The 23626-nt window shown below is 43.1% G+C and overlaps 1 protein-coding gene across 3 annotated transcripts in view; it reads left to right on the forward strand.

Annotated features, from left to right (window-relative positions):
• Positions 1–2879: 2879 nt before the first annotated feature.
• dgkg (diacylglycerol kinase, gamma) overlaps positions 2880–23626 on the forward strand; it is a 165625-nt gene continuing 144878 nt past the window's right edge. For all 3 annotated transcript variants that reach the window (XM_082968996.1, XM_082968998.1, XM_082968997.1), the window contains exon 1: positions 2880–3541. The gene's annotated coding sequence lies outside the window, so the exon portion shown is untranslated. The remainder of the gene's footprint in view (positions 3542–23626) is intronic.

A 23626-nucleotide genomic window follows, 5' to 3' on the forward strand; every position in this document is an offset into this window, starting at 1 on the left:
AGTTTTGACCTAAATCTATTTGAAAATCTATGGCAAGACCTGGAAATGGTCATTATGGATATAGTGTGTAAATGGGCAAACAAATACAAAAATAATCAATTTTGAATTCAGGTTGTAACACAATGAAATGTGGAATAATTCAAGGGGAATGAATACCTTCTGAAGGCACTGTAAGCTCTCCAGAGGAACTGTATTGTTGTGATGTTTAGTGGGTGTTGCGTGGGAGGCAGGCGGTCTCTACTTAGTGCGGTGACACTTCTGTAACATTCAGAGAAAACCACCCGGTCAGGCACACCTCCCAAACCTTCCCAAGACGGTTAGACACTCAAAGGTCATCAACGACGGAGTCCACACACATGCCCAGTGCCCCCACCCTTATTAGCCAACTTGAACTTCATGTGTGAGACTGAGGGAGGATAGGGTGCAAGTGGAGTAGTGAGAGAGTCGTGAACAGCACTGCAGTGAATCAGAATTGATTGATTTGAATTGATTAGATAAATAAAAGTAGTAGGCAGCTCCAACCGGAGACACCATTACATACAAAATTAACGAGGATAAAAACACAATAAAGACTGGAAGCGTATTTCCATTGTCCTCTTTGGCAGCAAGGTGGCAGGTGGGCAAGATGGACACTTTACACTCAATTCAATCAAAAACAACAACAGTAGCACCAATTAAAAATATTTACAATTTACAACAATATCAACAGCTCAAAGTCCATTTAGGAGTCACCTCGTAAAAGAATACCCCTAATCAAATCACCATGTTATTTCTCATCGACGCATTACAGTTATACTCATGTCAGTTTCCTGGTAGCTTGGTAAACTGTTCCACAGAACAAGAAGAAGATTTGAGGTTGTAACTGAAGCAGTAACCTTTCTTCAACTTTCCTTGACAGTTGTTGCATCATGGAGCTTTGCCTACAGGTTGTCTACCAACATGAAGGACTTGAGCTAAATAAAGTTCTCTAAGAGTAGAGCTGTACTGTAATTGCAGCTTTGCCAAAGAAAGAAAGAAAGAACAAGCCAGATGAAAACAGTCTGCTTTTGATCAGGCAGGAGGGGCGGAGCACTCTGGAGCTATTTTTATCCCTTTGTATGCCTCTCAAATAAAGCAATGGACTGTTGGTATTACTAAAGCCCCTTGCACTTTGATAAACTTTAGGCTGGCTGAGATTCGGGTGACAAGAACATATAGCTTTGTCTGATATTCAGAGTGGTAAGAACATAGCTAATATTTGAGCTGATAAGAACATTATTTGGCTGATATCCAGGAGGGAAAGAAAACCCTTATTTTTATCCTCCCAATCTGACCTTTAAGTTAAGTTGCATCATCACTCATGACATTTTAACAGCCTAGACTCTTCTGAAAGTCTCACTGAATATCAAAACATTCTAAAAAGTGGTAAAGACTTTAGATAAAAGTAGTTTTTTTCTGACGCTAAAGCATTTTACTGGCACTGTGGAGGAAATCAACAAAGCCAATGTTCCTATGAGTATGTATTCACCCCCCTAGGGCATTGTGACTGTTGCCTGTCCAGGGGCTCGTTCTGGTTGGGACAAGGCTTTCTTAGGCCATTGTGTATGTCCTTCTATAGAGCATTCATGGCATAGGGCTGTTCTCTCTGTATACTACCACCCTTCTAGGTGCTTGGCATTATGCCCTCTGCCTACCCACGCTATTAGAAAGAAGGCGCTATCTAGAACCTGAAAGGGTTCTTCGGCTGTTCCCATAGGAGAACCCTTTGAAGAAACCTTGTTGGTTCCGGGTAGAACCCTTTTGGTTCCAAGTAGAATCATTTTGGGTTCCATGTAGAACATAGGGTTCTACATGGAACCCAAAATGGTTCTACCTGGAACCAAAAAAGGGTTGTACCTGAAACCAAAAATGGTTATCCTATGGGGACAGCCAAAAAAGCCTTTGGAACCCTTTTTTCTAAGTGTGCATGGCTACTTGTATCACTTTAGTTCTTGTTTTGTTTGGCTGATGTCCTTTTAGTTGTGTAAGAGAAATAGCCATAATTCTTTTAATAATTACAAATGCATTGAGTTTATTTATTTAAAGTAACTGTCCAGTGGTTCCAGATTTCTATGAAATATGACCTATAATTAATTACAATATGAGTGAAATACGTACTTTTCTAAGTATGAGTGGGTGTATATCGGTCATAAAAAATATTCACACGAGTAGACTGCTGATTGGCAAGCTCAGCCAATGAGGCAGAATGACAAAATTCTCTATGAGGAAATAGCAAATTTGAGGTGTTTTTTAAAAAGTGTTTTTCCTCCAATGTATGGTTTGGCCACAAATACAAGTAGAAGACGAGTCAACAACATTATCTGGGTATGAGTTAACAGAATATTAACTTTTAAAAGAAAGATTTTCTATTGACAGCTACTTTAATGAAGTTGAAATAAGTTCAGTGTAAGATAAATTGGCAAACAAACAGAGGTGAGGTAGTGAGAAGACAACAGAAGAGATAGAAAAGACAGAGAAAGAGAGAAAGAGCATGCTCTCTCCGGTTTCTCTGACTATACATTATCCCTTTTTAGCTCACATTTGCCAGGAAATAATGCAGGATTTCTGTAAAATTAACATCAACTTGTGTGTGTGTGTGTGTGTGTGTGTGTTGCTGTGCATGTGTGTGATGATGGTTGTTTTTGAGTGGAAGACCCACTTGAATTTTCCCATGAATTGTCTTTTCTAAGACATGGCCTGCACAATAGGCCAATACATTGAAATTATATATTTGGAATTCTCTGAGATATACTAACAACACACAGGATGCACTGTGAGTGAGGGAGGGAGGGAGATGGGGAGGGAGAGGAAGAAGGGGAGGGGAAGAGGGAGAGAGAGAGGCACGAGCTTTAGTGGTTTACAGGGTAGGGGTGCTGGAGGCGCTGTGGCAAAGCAGTGTCGATAAGAGAGAGAGAGATAAAGAGAGATTGATGGAGAGAGCGGGAGAGTGAACAGCTCTATGTAAACAGGGTGTCAGAAAAGAAAGTGCAGGGACGTTTTCAGCCTGCTAAGGCTGGGAAAATAATCACATACGATCTGCAAAGCAACACTCACTAGGGCAGAGAGAGAAACGGAGAGAAGAGAGAGACAGGGAGGAAACTGAACAGAGAGAGTCGGTGACAGTGAAAGAGACAGAGAGTGAAAGAGAGAGACAGAGAGAGAGGAAGCTATATAGCAACAGAGCGAAGGAGAGGAACTAAGCAAAAGGGAGAGAGAGGAAAAAAAGCTTAATTAATTCAGGCTGAATGGGAGGGAGGGATGTTGCTGCCTCTGCCGGGGCTCCAGTGCCTTTGCTGTGCCTCTCTGTGTAGCTGGAGCTGTGTAGCTGGAGCTGTGTTGTGTAGCTGTGGCTCTGCTCTTTGTAGCTATAGCTGCCTGTTTGTGTTGTGAGGGGCTCGCTGCTCTGCTCACGGGGGAAGGGAGAGCAACCTATGCCCCGGGCAGCTTGGAACGGACTGCCTATCAACCCATACTGAAGGAAGGAACACGCACACAGACAGCAAAACTACTGGGATGGGCAAAGGTATGGGACAAGCTATGATTCTCTGTATCTCTATCTCTGTCACTGTGTTTCTCTCTTTGTTTATCTCAATGTTTCTCTCATTCTCTGTTTATCTCCATGTTTCTCTCTCTCTTTTCACAGACAATCATTGTCCATTGATTATTACTTTCTGACCAGCCCTTGACCGCTTTCTCGCTCTCGCCATCTGTCCCTGTTTCGCTGGAGTGTGTGTGTGTGTGTGTGCGTTTATTTGTCCTTCCATCTTGCCAAGTGTCTTTGACTTTCACTCATTCTGCTTGGTCCTAAGTAACAGTGTGGCTTGATATCTTGGTTGTTGTGGTCAGTCTGTTAGTGAAAATGACACTAAAACTTGTTTCGGTCTAATGGGGGCCAGTGTGTGTGCTTGTGCTGATTGTGGATATGATGGATGTATGGGTAATATGGTGGGGCCATAAAGAAACACAGTTAATCTGTCATTCCACTGAACTCACCCTACTGTCCTTTCTCTCAGACACATCAAGCTGGATTTATTTATTATATATATCTTATATTTAGCCATGTTGGATGATTTCTAAGACGGATAGTCATGTTTTGGACATATTTGTAGAATGTCTACATACACAAAAATGTGGATGAACAGTAGGGGAGAGTGGGGTAAGTTGAGCTATTTTTTACATTCAGCATCACTCCGTCAAGGGAAATATAGTATTCTTTCTATCAAATATATCTACATGTATTTCAGGATGTTGTGTATCCCTGGAAATAATCAGAATTATTGTAAACATTAGAGTTTTGAAAAAATTGCTTGTCCAAAATAAGTGGTCTCTTGGCAGAATTTACCCCTGGTATGGGTAAATTGAGCCGCAGCACAGAGTAAGTTAAGCCGTCTACAAATTTCTGTACTGATTTAAATATTAAAACCATGTCAATCTTTATTTATTTTATCTTTATACCCTGATGAAGACAGCTTGTCTGTCGAAACGTTGGATATAAATATTTTTGCATCTGAGCTCCTAGAGTGTGTGGCTCTCCTTTATCTTTGTAAGTGTTCCACTCCGCTAGCCAGCACCTCGCCTAAATAGGTGTGTTTCTTTCGCCTCTAGATCTTTATTTCCCAAACACAGTTCAAGACAATCACAATCACTTTTTTGTCTCTTTAATCATTTTAAGCATATTTGAACACAGGCTTAACACCTAAAACATCTTTGTTATTTTTTTTAAACACTTTTAACACAGGTTCTATTGTTACCTCATATTCCAGCGATAATGCCTTGCATTACGCCTAGGAAGAAACCACCTGCTCAACTTGCCATTGGTTCAACTATTGGCTCAACCTACCTCATGGCCATTGGCTCAACTTACCCAAAGGCAAACACTTTGACTATATTAGCCCACACAGCTACAAGGATGCATTTTCATGTTAGGTTAAGGACTTCATATTGAAGCTTATATTGCATCCACCTAACTGATGTTTAGAACAATCTTAAAATGATCTACTTTGGTTTAGATACGGACATCAGGAAACCTCTGATACGATACATTAATTTGACTTGGTGAAAATCCGTTTTTTGGACTTAACTTATTTATCACTTTTTCCAAGTGGTTTCTTCCTTTACAGACTCCATGAAATGATGACCTCTTCCTAAATATTTTGTCAAATGATCCATTTTGTGTATGGTTTGATAGAAACAAGGGTGGCTCAACTTATCCCCTTTTTGTCATGGTTTATGTCTCACAAGAGCTTGTGTTGTCTGAAGAGTTGCATTCTCATAAATAGATTCTAATTTAGCGCATTTTCACACATTAAAAAAATGCAGCACATTCTTGATTGTGCTGCTGTGAGACGGGTCGAGTGATAGCTGTCACAGATTTCCAGTCCTCCCCTCTGTTTGTCAAGTCTCTCTCTCTCTCTCTCTCTCTCTCTCTCTCTCTCTCTCTCTCTCTCTCTCTCTCTCTCTCTCTCTCTCTCTCTCTCCTCTCTCTCTCTCTCTCTCTCTCTCTCTCTCTCTCTCTCTCTCTCTCTCTCTCTCTCTCTCTCTCTCTGTGTGTGTGTACCATGTGATTCAGGTGCCAGACTTTGATCAAATCGAATCAGCACTCTTAATTACGCCTCATCATCCAATTACCGAAAGCAATGGTTATTCACGCCCGGACCGGATGCCTGATTCGCAGGCTGGATAATAGACAATGTAGGATGCTTCTGTTCTTGCACGATACACCGAGTGAAGACCTGCCTGCCTACAGAGACTGAGGAGGAATGAGAGTCTCATTCACCACTAGCTAATTGACTATGCTGCTCACGTTCTCCGAGCTCCAATCAAATTGTATTGGTCACATACACATGGTTAGCAGATGTTATTGCGAGTGTAGCAAAATGCTTATGCTTCTAGATCTGACAGTGCAGCAATATCTAACAGGTAATATCTAACGATTCCACAACAGAACCTAATACACACAATCTAGTAAAGGAATAGGATAAGACTATATAAGTATAAAATATATGGATGAGCAGTGACAGATCGGCTAAGATGCAATAGATAGTAAAGAATAGATAGTGTATAGAAGGATACAGTATACAGTATATACATATGAGATGAGTAATGCGAGATATGTAAACATTCTTAAAGTGGCATTAATGAAGTGGCTAGTGTTCCATTTATTAAAGTGGCCAACAAAATATTGCATCACAAATGGCTATTTTCTATGTGGTGCACTATATTTGCTTGGAGCCATGCAAAAGTATTGCACTGCCATCTGGGATTCAACCAAAGACGTCTGTTAAGCCCAATTATCAGAAAAGGAAAAGATGCCCATCTGTAACCATATTATTAGAATGAGAGGTTCTATGTCCATTCTACTCATTTCTAATTGTGTGGTTATAGCTTATCATCTTTGCCTTTGAATGGAGAATACTGTTCTACTCATTCTATGGCTGTAACTAACATTGGGTAACATGTTGTTGCTTTCTCTCTTGGGAAGTTTATCAATAGTCCTAGGTCAAATTAAGATAATGCAATGTCTGATAATAGTGATTTCATTACAATGGTAGATATTGTGATTTCATATGTCAAACAAAGCAAATGTAATTGGACAAAAAAGTCGTAACCCGTGGTTTATACACGTTTCTCTTGGGTATTCGATCTAATGTGGAGTCGTGCTGAATTATCAAGTTAGTTAGTGCTTTTGTAATGAATAACTCATCCTGCGAATGTCTGTAGGTAGGGAGTCGCCTCTCTGTGCTAGTGGTGGCAGTTTAACAATCTGATGGTCTTGAGATAGAAGCTGTTTGTACTTGATGATCTTTTTTGCCTTCCTGTGACATCGGGTGTTGTAGGTGCCCTGGAGGGCAGGTAGTTTGCCCCGGTGATGCGTTGTGCAGACCGCACCACCCTCTGGAGAACCCTGCGGTTGTGGGCGGTGCAGTTGCCATACCAGGTGGTGATACAGCCCGACAGGATGCTCTCAATTGTGCAGCTGTAAAAGTTAAGGAGGGTTTTCGGGGACACGCCACAATTTTCCAGGCTCCTGAGGTTGAAGAGGCACTGTTGCGCCTTCTTCACCACACTGTCTGTGTACGTGAACCATTTCAGTTTGTCGGTGATATGTACACCGAAAAACTTAAAAAACGTTCTACCTTCTCCACTGATGTCCCATCGATGCGGATAGGGGGGTGCTCCCTTTGCTGTTTCCTGAAGTCCACGATCATCTCTGTTGTTTTGCTGACATTGAGTGAGAGGTTATTTTCCTCACACCACACTCCGAGGGCCCTCACCTCCTCCCTGTAGGCTGTCTTGTCATTGTTAGTAATCAGCCTACCACTGTAGTGTTGTCTGCAACCTTGATGATTGAGTTGGAGGCGTGCATGGCCACGCAGTCGTGGGTGAACAGGGAGTACAGGAGGGGGCTGAGAATGCACCCCTGTGGGGCCCCAGTGTTGAGGATCAGTGGAGTGGAGATGTTTTTTCCTTCCTTCACCACCTGGGGGCGGCCCATCAGGAAGTACAGGACCCAGTTGCACAGGGCGGGGTTGAGACCCAGGGTCTCAAGCTTAATGATGAGTTTGGAGGGTACTATGGTGTTGAATGCTGAGCTGTAGTCAACGAAAAGCATTCTTACATAGGTATTCCTCTTGCCCAGGTGGGATAGGGCAGTGTGCATTGTGATGGCGATTGCATCGTCTGTGGACCTATTGGGGTGGTAAGCAAATTGGAGTGGGTCTAGGGTGACAGGTAGGGTGGAGGTGATATGATCCTTGACTAGTCTCTCAAAGGACTACATGATGACAGAAGTGAGTGCTATGGGACGATAGTCATTTAGTTCAGTTACCTTAGCTTTCTTGGGAACAGGAACAAATGGTGGCCATCGTGAATTATGTGGGGACAGCAGACTGAGATAGGGATTGATTGAATATGTCCGTGAACACACCAGCCAGCTGGTCTGCACATACTCTGAGGACGTGGCTAGGGATGCCATCTGGGCCGGCAGCCTTGCTAGGGTTAACACGTTTAAATGTTTTACTCACATCGACCATGGAAAAGGAGAACCCATAGTCTTTGGTAGCGGGAATTGTCGGTGGCACTGTATTGTCCTCAAAGCGCACAAAGAAGTTGTTTAATTTGTCTGGGAGCAAGACGTCGATGTCCGCGACGGGGCTGGTTTTCTTTTTGTAATCCGTGATTGTCTGTAGACCCTGAGACATACGTCCCGCGTTTGAGCCGCTGAATTGCGACTCCACTTTGTCTCTATATTGACGCTTTGCTTGTTTGATTGCCTTACGGAGGGAATAACTACACTGTTTGTATTCGGCCATGTTTCCAGTTGCCTTGTCATGATTAAATGCGGTGGTACGTGCTTTCAGTTTTGCGCAAATGCTGCCATCAATCCACGGTTTCTGGTTAGGGAAGGTTTTAATAGTCACAGTGGGTACAACATCTCTTATACACTTCCTTATAAACTCGCTCACCGAGTCGGCGTATACATCAATGTTATTGTCTGAAGCTACCCTTTCTGTTTTAGTTTCTGCCTATTTGATTGTGAGGAATTCTAGGTCAGGTGAACAAAAGGACTTGAGTTCTTGTATGTTGTTACAATTACGCCATGAGTTGTTAATCATGAAACATACACCCCCGCCCTTCTTCTTACCAGAGAGATGTTTGTTCCTGTCAGCGCGATGCACTGAAAATCCCGTTGGCTGTACGGACTCCAACAGCATGTCCCCAGCTAACCATGTCTCCATGAAACAGAGTATGTTACAATCCCGGATATCTCTGTAGAAAACAACTCTTGCCTTAATTTTGCTGACTTTGTTACCTAGGGACTGGACATTAGCGAGTAATATACTCGGAAGCGGTGGGTGGTGTGCACGCATCTGAAGCCTCAATAAAAGACTGCTCCAGCACCCTCTTCTCCGACGGCTTTGTTTTGGGTTGGCCTCTGGAATCAGTTCAGAGAGATAGAGACCGCTGGGAAATCAGAGGGTGCACATGCCTGTGTGTGCGTGTGTAGTGTGTGTGCCTGCGGAGGTGTGCGTAAGTGTGTTTTTTATGTGTGTGTATACTATAGGAGGGTCTGTGGTGCCACTTAGATTCATGTTTACATCATCCACGATAAAAGGAGGTTGTCAGGGTTAGGTTAGGTTTGTAATAGCAGGTAGTGGTTAAGGAAGTGAAAAGATGGGGGACATTGACAGTGACGTCCCACTGTAGCCGTTGTGGACAGCTCCTGTTTCGTGACATGAAGTGAGAAAGGATCAATAAGCGAATAAGAATATTCCTCCAGTGGTTCCATGTTATTAACATGACCAATCTCATAGGATGTCTCCAGGTGCTTGATTAATAACAGAAAATTGCATCCCAAATGGCTACTTCTTATGTAGTGCACTATATTTGCTTAGTCCACTGCGTAGTAAATAGGGTGCCATTTGGGATTCAACCAAAGGCATCTGTTAAGCCCAATTATCAGAAAAGGAAAAGATGCCCATCTGTAACCATATTATTAGAATGAGAGGTTCTATGTCCATTCTAGTCATTTCTAATTGTGTGGTTACAGCTTATCGTTTTTGCCTTTGAATGGGGAATCTTGTTCTACTCGTTCTAATTCTATGGCTGTAACTAATGTTGGGTAACATGTTGTTGCTTTCTCTCTTGGGAAGTTTATCAATAGTCCTAGGTCAAATTAAGTTAACGCAATGTCTGATAATAGGGATTTCATTACAATGGTAGATAATAGTGATTTAATTTCAAACTATTACAGACTACAAAGGGAAGCACAGCCGAGAGCTGCCCAGTGACACGAGCCTACCAGAGGAGCTAAATAACTTCTATGCTCGCTTCGAGGCAAGTAACACTGAAACATGCATGAGAGCATCAGCTGTTCCAGACGACCGTGTGATCACGCTCTCTGCAGACGATGTGAGTAAGACCTTTAAACAGGTCAACATTCACAAGGCCGCAGGGCCAGACGAATTACCAGGACGTGTACTCCGAGCATGCGCTGACCAACTGGCAAGTGTCTTCACTGACATTTTCAACCTCTTCCTGTCTAAGTCTGTAATAACAACATGTTTCAAGCAGATCACCATAGTCCCTGTGCCCAAGAACACTAAGGTAACCTGCCTAAATGACTACCGACCCGTAGCACTCACGTCTGTAGCCATGAAATGCTTTGAAAGGCTGGTCATGGCTCACATCAAACCCATTATCCCTGAAACCCTAGACCCACTCCAATTTGCATACTGCACCAACAGATCCACAGATGATGCAATCTCTATTGCACTCCACACTGCCCTTTCACACCTGGACAAAAGGAACACCTAAGTGAGAATGTTGTTCATTGACTAGAGCTCAGCGTTCAACACTATAATGCCCTTAAAGCCCATCACTAAGCTAAGGACCCTGGGACTTAACAGCTCCCTCTGCAACTGGATCCTGGACTTCCTGACCGGCCACCCCCAGGTGGTAAGGGTAGGTAACAACACATCCACCACCCTGATCCTCAACACGGGGGCCCCTCAGGGGTGTGTGCTCAGTCCCCTCCTGTACTCCCTGTTCACTCATGACTGCACGGCCAGGCACGATTCCAACACCATCATTAAGTTTGCTGATGACACAACAGTGGTAGGCCTGATCACTGACAATGATGAGACAGCCTATAGGGAGGAGGTCATAGACCTGACCGTGTGGTGCAAAGACAACAACCTCTCCCTCAACGTGATCAAGACAAAGGAGATGATTGTGGACTACAGGAAAAATAGGACCGAACATGCCCCCATTCTCATCGACGGGGCTGTAATGGAGCAGGTTGAGAGCTTCAAGTTCCTTGGTGTCCACATCACCAACAAACTAACATGGTCAAGCACACCAAGACAGTCGTGAAGAGGGCACGACAAAACCCATTCCCCTTCAGGATAATGAAAAGATTTGGCATGGGTCCTCAGATTGTCAAAAGGTTTTACAGCTGCACCATCAAGAGCATACTGACGGGTTGCATCACTGCCTGGGATGGTAACTGCTCGGCCTCCGACCGCAAGGCACTGCAGAGGGTAGTGCGTATGGCCCAGTACATCACCATGGCCAAGCTTCCTGCCATCCAGGACCTCTATACCAGGCAGTGTCAGAGGAAGGCCCTAAAAATTGTCAAAGACTCCAGCCACCCTAGTCATAGACTGTTCTCTCTACTACCGCATGGCAAGCGGTACCGGTGCGCCAAGTCTAGGTCCACGAGGCTTCTAAACAGCTTCTACCTCCAAGCCATAAGACTCCTGAACATCTAATCAAATGGCTAACCAGACTATTTGCATACCCCCCCCCCCCCCCCCCCCCCCCCCCCCCCCCCCCGCTGCTTCTACTCTCTGGTATTATCTATGCATTGTCCCTTTAACTCTACCTACAGTGGGGGGGGAAAGTATTTGATCCCCTGCTGATTTTGTACGTTTGCCCACTGATAAAGAAAGGTTCAGTCTATAATTTTAATGGTACGTTTATTTGAACAGTGAGAGACAGAATACAGGTAACGAGCTGAGATTAGGAGCACACTCTTAAAGGGAGTGCTCCTAACCGCAGCTTGTTACCTGTAAAAAAGACACCTGTCCACAGAATTAATAATTTACATTTACGTTTTTTAGCAGACGCTCTTATCCAGAGCGACTTAAAAATTGGATCAATCAATCAATCAGATTCCAAACTCTCCACCATGGCCAAGACCAAAGAGCTCTCCAAGGATGTCAGGGACAAGATTGTAGAGCTACACAAGGCTGGAATGGGCTACAAGACAATCGCCAAGCAGCTTGGTGAGAAGGTGACAACATTTGGTGCGATTATTCGCAAATGGAAGAAACACAAAAGAACTGTCAATCTCCCTCGGCCTGGGGCTCCATGCAAGATCTCACCTCGTGGGGTTGCAATGCTCATGAGAACGGTGAGGAATCAGCCCAGAACTACACGGGAGGATCTTGTCAATGATCTCATGGCAGCTGGGACCATAGTCACCAAGAAAACAATTGGTAACACACTACGCCGTGAAGGACTGAAATCCTGCAGCGCCCGCAAGGTCCCCCTGCTCAAGAATACATATACATGCCCGTCTGAAGTTTGCCAATGAACATCTGAATGACTCAGAGGACAACTGGTGAAAGTGTTGTGGTCAGATGAGACCAAAATGGAGCTCTTTGGCATCAACTCAACTCGCCGTGTTTGGAGGAGGAGGAATGCTGCCTATGACCCCAAGAACACCATCTCCACCGTCAAACATGGAGGTGGAAACATTATGCTTTGGGGGTGTTTTTCTGCTAAGGGGACAGGACAACTTCACCGCATCAAAGGGACGATGGATGGGGCCATGTATCGTCAAATCTTGGGTGAGAACCTCCTTCCCTCAGCCAGGGCATTGAAAATGGATCGTGGATGGGTATTCCAGCATGACAATGACCCAAAACACACGGCCAAGGCAACAAAGGAGTGGCTCAAGAAGAAGCACATTAAGGTCCTGGAGTGGCCTAGCCAGTCTCCAGACCTTAATCCCATAGAAAATCTGTGGAGGGAGCTGAAGGTTCGAGTTGCCAAACGTCAGCCTCGAAACCTTAATGACTTGGAGAAGATCTGCAAAGAGGAGTGGGACAAAATCCATCCTCAGATGTATGCAAACCTGATGACCAACTACAAGAAACGTCTGATCCTCTGTGATTGCCAACAAGGGTTTTGCCACCAAGTACTAAGTAATGTTTTGCAGAGGGGTCAAATACTTATTTCCCTCATTAAAATGCAAATCAATTTATAACATTTTTGACATGCGTTTTTATGGATTTTGTTGTTGTTATTCTGTCTCTCACTGTTCAAATAAACCTACCATTAAAATTATAGACTGATCATTTCTTTGTAAGTGGGCATACGTACAAAATCAGCAGGGGATCAAATACTTTTTTCCCCCACTGTACATGTAAATATTACCTCAATTACTTCGACACCGGTGCTCCCGCACATTGACTCTGTACCGGTACCCCCTGTATATAGCCCCGCTATTGTTATTTACTGCTGCTCTTTAATTATTTGTTATTCTTATGTCTTACTTTGAAAATATATATTTTCTTAAAACTGCATTGTTGGTTTTAAGGACTTGTAAGTAAGCATTTCACTGTAAGGTCTACACCTGTTGTATTCGGCGCATGTGACAAATAACATTTTAATTTGATTTGATTTGTCAAAAAAGTCAAGTGTAATTTGACACAATAGTCATAACTCGTGGTTTATACATGTTTCTCTTGGGTACTCAATCTAATGTGGAGTCGTGCTGAATTATCGAGTTAGTTTTTGCTTTTGTAATGAATAACCCATCCTGTGAATTTTTATATTCAGAGCCCATAGTAAGATACTCTACATGACTAAATCTAAATGATGTTTTCATGTTCAATAAAAACCCTCTTACCTCTGATGTACAGGTGTTCATTTTCATCATATAAATGTTTGCCTCTCAGTCTGGTTGTCTCCCAGCCCCAGGCCTTTTCAGAACTAGCCCTCCCAGAAGGGATAAGGAACAACCCGAGTCTGGGGATGTGAACGGGCCTGGTCTTGCTTGCCCATGCATGGCCTTTCGTATCTAATACTGTAGCTTGGCTTCACCACCACCACGACAGGCACAGTTCCACAATTTCATACCAATCCCCCTGTTGCCATGACACCCAGCAGCCCCTCCATAAATACTTGTGGTATTTTTTAGCCTCCCCCCGCCCTCAAGAGAATAGAGAGCCCTAACGGCCGGGCTGCGGAGCTCTGAGGCTTTCTCAGCTGAGGTGCACAGGGGGGAGAAAGCGGAATAATAACAGTCAAGCTACATTTTGTGTGATGAGTAGTTAGGAGAGGCACTAAGTACAAGATCCTATTTAGAAAGATGACGGAGATGAGTTGTGATTACATGGATGAGAGGTGCTAATTGTGTGTTTGTCTCGGATCAAGAAGAAGGATTGTGTGTGTGTGTGCGCACGCGTGTGAGCGTTAGCGTGCATTTCTGCATGCATGCCGTGTGTGTGTGTGTGTGTGTGTGTGTGTGTGTGTGTGTGTGTGTGTGTGTGTGCATGCGTGCATGCGTGCATGTGTGTGTTTGACTGTTTCTGCATCCTGTCTGACGTACCGACAGAGCAAATCATGGACAAATACCATTTATGGGCAAAGTCCAAGCTCCCTCAATCCAGGGCCCTAAGGTTGACCATGCTCCAGTTCTCTTACTAAACTAACAGGAGATGAAAGATTTGACTTGAACTTTGCCTTTGGTCTGTACCCCGTTTCTCATGTCTTGTCAGAACATCTAATGAAATTCAGTCAAACTTCCAATCCACAGTTATGGGCACAAAAGTGAAGAGCTGCTATACTGTAGCTGATAATGAGCCTCGCTGAGTCAGGAAGGACGATCAAAGAGCAGGGCTCAAGTGGTTCTATCCCTATTAGACTGACCTGTATACCCAACTACACTTCAGTGGGCTGCTGGATGCTCAATTAATAAGGCATGATGCTTTTTCCTCTGTGTTTCGATCCGGGTGTGTGTCATTCAAATGTACTATTAGTCCCATTCAAATTGAGTTATGGCAAGGCAGTTCATAGAGCTTCATAGAACTGATCCTAGATCGATGACTGTGAACGTTTGAGAATAAGCTAAGATGTTACATATTTTAAGGTGTTGCCTATGTGGTCTTCACAATGATGAACACACATGCAAGCAGGTGGCACCCAAATAAACAGTAGGGGATTGCAGGTGTGCGCAGGTCAGACTCATTCCTTACGGATGGATGTTCATAGTGACCTTATAGGTTCAGGGTCAGTGCATATCAGAGATAATTGCTTGCTAGTGTTCTTTAGCTATGATACATGAAAATGTATTTTGCAAGCTATGAAAGAATCACCGACATTTTTCTTTAGAGCATTGATTTTTTTTGGTGAGTACCATAATTGACGGACTATTAAGCACACCTGAATATAAGCCGCACCCACTGAATTTAAAAAAATATATATTATTTTGAACATAAATAAGCCGCACATGTCTATAAGCCGCATGTGCCTACCGGTACATTGAAACAAATTAACTTTACACAGGCTTTAACGAAACACGGCTTGTAACAAAAATAAATAGGCTTTAATGAAACACGGCTTGTAACAAAAATAAATAGGCTTTAACGAAACACGGCTTGTAACAAAAAATAAAAAATTTGCAGTAAGCTTTAGTTGTCTTTTTGCAGAGTCAATTCCTCACGCTGCTGTTTCCAACGTCTTATCATCGACTCATTAAAACCAAGCTCCCGTGCAGCAGCTCTATTTCCTTTTCCAACAGCCAGATCAATCGCCTTCAACTTGAAAGCTGCATCATATGCATTTCTCCGTGTCTTTGCCATGATGAGGGTGACAAAATGACTACCGTAATCAGAATGATGGGAAGTTTGAGAGTGCTCGATTTAATCTAAACAGTAAACAAAAAAGTTGTTTGACCTTAACCCGTTCGGCAATTTCATTGGTCTAATGAAAGCTTCATGCCGCCAAAAAACTGAGCACGTCACAGAATGTGTTTTTTTGGAAGAAAAAAACATTGAAAGCGGGAAACATCCATATATTAGCCGCGTCATTGTTTAAGCCGCGAGGTTCAAAGCCTGGGAAATAAGTTGAGGCTTATAGTCCGGAATTTACGGTAGCTGTTTGAGGCTCAGCATTTTAGTCTTGTAGACCGTAAGCAACGTGCAGCAGAAGACTACAGAGAAACTGTTCTATGATCAAAAAAAAGGTTTTTTATTCCTTTGCATTGCTTTAAACACTAAGTGGACTACAAAATTGCAGTTTAGTATTTAGTATTCAGTTGTTTGGAGTTTGGGCTGTGATGCTGCAACGTGCAGGCCTGGCAGACAGTCTGTTGTGTTGTGTGGTAGTTCAAGCTGAACTGTTTTTTTATTAAGAATGTTTTGCTCAGAAAGTCATCTGGACCTCCAGCTTGTCAGTAAACAGAAACTGTCTTTAGATTTTAGGTGCAACTGCCATGACAACTGCCAGTCGAAATTCCTTCCTCAACCATCTGTAATTTTCTTTCTTCAATTGCCCTCTCACACACTGAGACCATTAGGGTCATGGAAAGGGTTAATGTCAATTCCATTCAGTCAAGTCAGGAAGAATTTTCCTCATTCAGTGTATTTATTGAATTGGCTGAATTTAAATTAATTTGACCCTTACCCTGGTTACAGTCGGAAGCCTTCGACACAGTGACACTTCGATTCAACATTTGCTTGTCCTCTTTCCTGAGTGCCCCACTGTTGACATGGTTTTCTTTTGTTACCCAGTAAATGGGTTGTTTTTTCCAGACCAGCAGTTATTCATATTTCTGTTGATATATGGACCTGTTTAATATCTGTAGCCCCTGTCCTCAGCTCTCTTCCCTACACACACACAGGCACATAATACCAAGTGGAATAAATAGACAGTGAGTGACGATAACTTGGCAATACAGTATACACAGGGTACCAGTGCCGAGTCAACTGGCAGGGATACGAGGTCATTGACTAATGATTAGAGCATTGGCCAGTAACCGAAGGGTCGATGGTTCAAATACCCCAGCCGACAAGGTGAAAACCTGTCGATGTGCCCTTGAGCAAGGCACTTAACCCTAATTTGCTCCAGTGGCACCATACTACTATGGCTGAAGCTGTAAAATAGCACATTTCACTGCACCTATCTGGTGTACAAAATATTAGGAACACCTGCTCTTTACATGACATTGACTGACCAGGTGAACGCTATGACCCCTTATTGATGTCACCTGTTAAAATCACGTCAATCAGTGTAGATGAAGGGGAGGAGACAGATTAAAGAAGGATTTTTAAGCCTTGAGACAATTGAGATGGATCTTGTATGTGTGCCATTCAGAGGGTGAACGGGCAAGACAAAAGGCTTAAGTGCCTTTGAACGATAGAAGGTGCCAGGCACACCGGTTTGAGTGTGTCAATAAATGCAACACTGCTGGGTTTTTCACTCTCAACAGTTTCCTGTATGTATCAAGAATGGTCCGTCACCCAAAAGACATCCAGACAACTTGACACATCTGTGGAAAGCATTGGAGTCAACACGGGCCAGCATCCCTGTGGAACACTTTCAACACCTTGTAGACCCATGGCCCGAATTAATTGAGGATGTTCTAAGGGCAAAAGGTGGTGCAACTCAATATTAGGAATGTGTTCCTAATGTTTTGTACACTAAGTGTATATGACAATAAAACATTTTATTCATATATTTTTTGGTAGGGATAAAGTGACTAGGCAATAGAATAGATAATAAACAGTAGCATTTAGTATTTAGCAGTTTTGTGGCTTGGGGTAGAAGCTGTTAAGTTTCAGACTTGGTACATCGGTACCGCTTGCCGTGCGGTAGCAGAGAGAACAGTCTATGACTTGGGTGGCTGGAGTCTTTGACAATTTTTAGGGCCTTCCTCTGACACCACCTTGTATAGAAGTCATGGATGTCAGCTCGGCCCCAATGATGTACTGGGTCATGCGCACTACAGCCTGTAGCGCTTTGTGGTCGAATGCCAAGCAGTTGCGATACCAAATGGTGATTCAGCCAGTCAAGATGCTCTCATTGGTGCAGCTGTAGAACTTTTTGACGATCTGAGGGCCCATGCCAATTCTTTTCAGGCTCCTAATTCGGAAAGAGGTGTTGTCGTGCATTCTTCATGACTGAGTTGGTGTGTGTGGACCATGATAATTCCTTAGTGATGTGGACACCTAGGAACTTGAAAATCTCAACCCGCTCCACTACAGCCTATGTGGATGGGGATGTGCTTGGCACTCCGTTTCCTGTAGTCCACAATCAGCTCCTTTGCTGAGGTTGTGGGACTACCAGGTCACTGACTTCCTCCCTATATGCTGTCTCATCGTCGTCGGTGATCAAGCCAACCACCGTTGTGTTGTCAGAAAACTTAATAATGGTGCTGGAGTCGTGGGCTGCCACACAGTCATGGGTGAACAGCGAATACAGGAGGGGACTAAGCACACACCCCTGAGGGGCCCCCGTATTGACAGTCAGCGTGGAGGATGTATTGTTGCCTACCCTCACCACCTGGGGGCAGCCCATCAGGAAGTCCAGGATACAGTTGCAGAGGGAAATGTTCAGTCTCAGGATCCTGAGCTTAGTGATGAGCTTGGAATGCACTATGGTGTTGAACACTGAGCTATAGTCAATGAACAGCATTCTCACATAGGTTTTCCTTTTGTCCAGGTGGGAGAGGGCAGTGTGGAGTGCAATAGAGATTGCATCATCTGTGGATCTGTTGATGTGGTATGCAAATTGGAGTGGGTCCAGGGTGTCTGGGATGATGGTGTTGATGTGAGGTGTTCTCAGACATGGTTCCATGTTGCTTGCCTTGAAGCAAATATAGAAGGAATTTAGCTAGTCTGGTAGGCTCGCATCACTGGGCATCTCCCGGCTGGGTTTCCCTTTATAATTCGTGACAGTTTGCAAGCCTAGCCACATCCCCACACTCATACAAACAAGTCACTTCAAGCTGACAGCAGAAAGAGGGTCAGGGCCTATACTGACTGATGAGGAGACATTGTGATGCTTTTATCATGACTACCACAGTCACTTCCTGAAGAGGGGATCCTGTGTCCCATTGTTGCTTCCTGCCAGCAAGCATGTCCATATTGTCACAATGTGTTGCTATTGAATATATTTATATACTTAAGATGTTTCTCATATGTCACATGTACTTTATCATTGGCAGTGTACAAGTTTCATTTTTTGAGGACTTTACACCAAGGAACGTTTAAACTGGAATGGCACTCTCAGTAATGGTTGCACAAAAATAACTAGTGACCTTATAGTTCTAAGGTTTTATCAGAAAAATATGTTTCCAAGATAATTGGTTTTAAAGTTCAGAACACTCATTGGTTTGAATGATGTCAGCAATTTTTAATAAACATCATGAATTGGGTAATTTGCAAACCATGTCCTCAAATATTTTAATGAGCACCCAAATCTACATTATGAAGTAACTGGGCTTGGTATGGGCTAGCCCGTGCTGGGCTTGGTGTGGGCTAGCCCATGTTGGGCTGGTGTCCTTTAGCCTGTGTTGGACTGGTGTGAACTTCGTGTGGGTTAGCCTGTGGTGGGCTTAATATGGGCTAGCACCATGTTCGGGCTGATGTGGGCTAGCCTGTGCTGGGCTAGTGTAGGCTAGCCCATGTTGGGCTGGTTTAGGCTAGCCCATGTTGAGCTGGTTTAGGCTAGCCCGTGTTATCTGAATGGAAGATAAACTGAATACTGGGTATAATCTTATTCACTATGATCTAAAAGGCTAAATTGATACTAGATCAGTACCAAGATGCTTGTGGATATGAGTCCTAGCTGTGCCTGTCTGGCATTGGCTGTCTTTTCATTACCTTTGACTGATTATGCTCTTTCAAACTACCCCTCACTCCATGTATTTCCTTATCTCTCTCTCCCACCTCTCTCTCTCCCCCTCTTTCTCTGCCTCCCTCCTTTCTTCCTCCTCCCCTCTCTTCCCTTCTCCCTCTAGGGAAGGTGATGTCTTGCACCTCCATTCCTCTTTTATCGTTGTGGTGATCAGTGTCCTAATTTGGCAGTGCTGTCTCTCTAACATGCTCCAGCCATTCAGGCGAGATAAACGGCTCACTCCAGTGCAAGTTGTGCATTTATGTTTCAGTAGGTACTAGCGAGGTAGAGTACACTCGAGGTGGAGTACACGCTCACTCCCTTTAGTCATACCTTGATTTTTCTTTAAACGTTCTGCAGGTCGTTCTTAAGACATTTTGCATGTCTGTTTCCTGAAATAGGAGCGAACCGGTAAACATTTGCCCTGGTCGTAATAGAACTAGAGAGGGACGGTAAAGTTTGTTTCCCTTGGCAGTGTAAAGATAAACAGATCTGGGATCAGGCTGCGCTGTCTTGACCCTGAATACTGGCAGGACAGCACAAACAGATCTGGGACCAGGCTACCCTTGGAGAGGAATACATTCAGATGCTGATCAGTAGCTGGCTGATTGTGCGCTCAGAATTTGGACAAAAACAGGTGGAAGAGGAAAGTGTGAGTGTTATTTTGAGTGTTGTGTTCAAAAGAAAGACTGTAGGTGAGTGTGTGTAAGAGAGAGAGGTAGTATCAACTTATATAACTGTAAATCTGTTCCTTCCAATTTTGTTTTTAAATCACATCAACACATTATTGCAAGATACAGAGCTTTCAAAAACCTCAGCCGAATATTAAAGCTTACAGTAGAGGAAGAAACAGTGGTCAGTGAGTCTGGAGAGAGTAGTACTCGGTGTACTGTCTGATGACACTGCATATGGCTTGAGGACACAGAAAACCTCTGAGTCACCATTGTCTCTACAGTACTAGACAGGTCAGGGGTTGACTGGCATCATTTTAATTTAACGGACATTTGAGGAGTTTATCAGACCCATATGCATTGGGTGCGTAACCACCCACGGTGCTCAGAATGACAGAAATCACATTTTGATTATGGTTATTCAACTTAACAGAACATGCAACTCAAGGAATCAGCGTGCATCCTTCTTACCTATTTCCGATGGGCACTTTAAAGATGTTCTAAAAACTGCCACATTTACTTTTCATCAGCCAACAAGACGAGTAAGGAACAGAAAAATCACTAGCCTATGTCAATCTAATATCTCCCATAGTAGAAAAGTTAACTTACTATATTGGTCAGCTTGTCTTCTGTGTGAGAAAGAAATAGTCTATTCCAAACAGACTTTGGGACAGTTGTAGGACAATAGATCCCAAATTCATACAACCACTAGACCTAGGCTATATTATTACATTATTGTAATAATGGAGCTGTGAGTCGGGAAGCAGGTGAAACGTTTAATAAAACAAAACCAGGAACGAGACAATTCCATGTGGCTACACGCCGGTACACAATAATAATACCAACTAGTGAGGGAACATAAGAGTGACATATAAAGGGGAGGAAATGATGAAGGTAATGAAGTCCAGGTTTGAATCATAATGATTAACAGGCACGCGTAATGATGAGTGCCAGGTGTGCATAATGATGAATCCCAGGAACGGTGGTTACCGGCGACGTCGTACGCCGGAGGGGAGGAGCAGGAGAAGATGTGACAATTATTGTATTTTTTTTTAAAGCAATGAGGCTGATGCAACAGATTGCAACGTTTAGCTTAAAATGTTGATAAACTATTATTTATTTAAAACATTTTATTTAACCTTTATTTAATTAGGCAAGTGGGTTAAGCACAAATTCTTATTTACAATGACGGCCTAGCCCAGCCAAACCCTAACCCAGACGACGCTGGGCCAATTGTGCGCCGCCCTATGGGACTCCCAATCACGGCCAGTTGTGATACAGCCTGGAATCGAACTAGGGTCTGTAGTGACGCCTCTAGCACTGATATGCAATGCCTTAGACTGCTGCACCACTCGGGAGCCCACATTATAAGCGCAGCAATGCACACAAGGCAGTAGGCAACGCGCAAATGTTCGTTGCATAATGCAATTAGCTGGAAAACACCTTTGTCAAAAGTGTCACGCACATCCCACTGGGCACAGACATCAATTCAACATCTATCCACATTGGATCAATGTCATTTCATTGAAATGACATAGAAACAACTTGATTCAACCAGTGTGTGCCCAGTGGGATGTCAGCGGTTTCATGTGTGTAATGTATAACTTCAAATTAAACCAAATCGTTTGCACAACTACTGGTTTCAATTTAATTGTCAGCCAACTTACAAGCAAATACTTAATGAAATTATTGTTACAAATCAACTGGCAATGTTGCTAGCCAACTAGCCTGCTAACGATAGCCCTACCAGCCAGCTAACTTTAAAACTGAATGAGTCAGCCAGTTGCTATTAATAGCTAGCTTACAGCTACATTAAAATAAAATAACGTTTTGGAAATACATAACGCCATCTAACCAGTTATCAAAGAATGTTAGCTATATGCAGTTATCTTAGCCAGAAAGCTAGCCAGCCAGCTAAAGTTAGCTATTTAGCCAACTAGCTATTAGCCTAGCCACCCTAGCAAACCACCACGGTTACTGAAACATAACCGCATATTTGAAGCAAAGACAGAGAGCAGAGACTTACAGATTGATGGTTGGGGCCCATCCAATGAGTGCAGGCTGAGTTAGCTACCAAAGCGAAGGGGAGGAGTGTGCTTCACCTGGCCAAAATAGCTAGATTCCAGATGTCAGTCAGCTAGAGAGCTACTAAGCCAAGGTGGAAAAAGTTACAAAACGTCTGTAGCCTACTTCACAGAGAACATGCCGAAAAGTTGACAAAACAAAAAGGAGAACAGACGAAGTACTACACAAAGAGGTAGCAGGTATGATTTTCTCTTATTTTTGAACCCACAGCAAGAAAGCACTAATGGGTTCCCACTAAATAACACAGCCACAAATGTGAATAGTATTAGGTGTGGCTAACGTAAGCCAGCTTGAGCTAGCTACCGAGCTAGCATATGAACTCGGTAGCACAAAGTAGATCGTCCTCATAATGTTGAGAAATAGTGCATTGTGGGTAGTTTAGAAGTTATCCGGAAATAAGTGAATAAATATGTAATAACTCTAAACAACTATGTTTGCACTTATAGGTAACCAGATTGTGACTATAACTAAGTTACTAAGTTTTTGACCACACTGTGTTGTTACATTGGTAAGTAAAAACAAATGCTTCCTACCCTTTAAGTATATGTTTTCAAAATGCCTAGTGCTTCCAGCTCATTGCAAAGTGGTTTGTGACGCGCTGAAGCCTGCCTACCGTTGCCTATATACACTTGAATGGCGAATGGGAAGCGCTCTTCAATTACTAGTTGAGAAATAAAAATAGTAGCTCTTTTTAAAGGTTTTTTAACACGGGATTGCATTTAGAATTGTTATGCAATTATTGGTCTTATAAAAGCATGTTTGAAGAAGCTGTTGGAGAAGCTGTAGCAGCAGCTCTCGTACTGTCTGAGATTTTCTGCTCATATGCTCTGTATCTGTATGCTGTGCTTGTTTGATAAAGATAACGACTAACGAAAATAGACACGCGGCAATTTAATTCCACAAAATTATGCAAATGAACCTCTAAATTCCACAAAATTGTGCAAATTAACCTATGGACCGATGAACATGACTGGTGAAATGTATTTACATCAACTGGTATTTACATCAATGAATAGGCAAAAAAAATTATAAAAATTCTCACAGACAGTTGACGGGCAGCAGTTTTATTTAGCGGCTTTTCATTTTTTTTTATGCTCCAGCCATTCAGGCGAGATAAACGGCTCACTCCAGTGCAAGTTGTGCATTTATGTTATGTTATGTTTTTTTTATCGACCAAAAGCCGACTATTACCAGGGAACAGGTAGAGCATGTTGAGTGGAGATAGAGAAAACCTTGACCCATCTGTGTAGTAGTAGAAGTGCTCTGCAGAGCGGGGAGACAAAAAAAGACAAGAGGCTGAGTATGAACACAAAGTCGTCGATATCCACTCTCCTTTGCTCTCTCTTTTCTTCACAAAATCAACAGTCTGAATGGTTGAAAAACTCACTGCAGTCCATTAGAACACTAAACAGAGAAAGGAAGTCTGGCAAAATAATGGTTAG

The sequence above is a fragment of the Salmo salar genome, chromosome 25, assembly GCF_965601325.2.
Source record: "Salmo salar chromosome 25, fSalSal1, whole genome shotgun sequence".
NCBI classification, from domain to species: domain Eukaryota; kingdom Metazoa; phylum Chordata; class Actinopteri; order Salmoniformes; family Salmonidae; genus Salmo; species Salmo salar.